Raw genomic sequence first — 680 nt, forward strand, 5'->3', positions numbered from 1 at the left:
AAAAAAATAAAAGAAAATGATGAAAATGTCAAAAAAAATAAAAGAAAAGAAGTTTCCCATGTGATATGTGGTCTAGTTGTTGGAAAAATTTGCAAATATGAATTTCGACTTTATTTGCAAAATCTCTCGAGAATTTGTAAAAATAGGCATAACTTTTGCATACTAACTTGGATGAAAAAGTTTTTTATATGAAAAAAAAGAAGGAAGAAGGAGGACGGATTAGAAAGTACCAGCCAACACCAACAAGGGTGAAAAAAGAGGTTGATCCTTTTCCAGATCCTCCCTCCTTGACTTTCCTTTCACCCCCACACCAATTTTCTCTTTGAAAAGTAGCTTCTCCATACTTGAAGACAACACAAACAAGAATAAAAGACGGGGAGATCCGGTACCTGTGCAATTTTAACTAATTTGTGTGCAACTAGATCATAACACAAGCCAACTTTTACAGCAATGTGTGCAACAAAACACAGAAAATATGCAAATATATATAAGAGAGCACATATACACTAATAGGGAAAAGCCTATACACAAAAAGTTACTAGTAGCGAGGGTTAAAAACCCTCGCTACTACTACTTACCAGTAGCACAGGTTTTTAAACCTCGCTACTACTAAGTTTTTAACCCTCGCTACTACTAAGCGGTCTCTACCGTGCCCCCGGGACATGCCATAGTAGTAGCGC

The sequence above is a fragment of the Triticum dicoccoides genome, chromosome 3B (genome assembly GCF_002162155.2).
Source record: "Triticum dicoccoides isolate Atlit2015 ecotype Zavitan chromosome 3B, WEW_v2.0, whole genome shotgun sequence".
In the NCBI taxonomy this organism is placed as follows: domain Eukaryota; kingdom Viridiplantae; phylum Streptophyta; class Magnoliopsida; order Poales; family Poaceae; genus Triticum; species Triticum dicoccoides.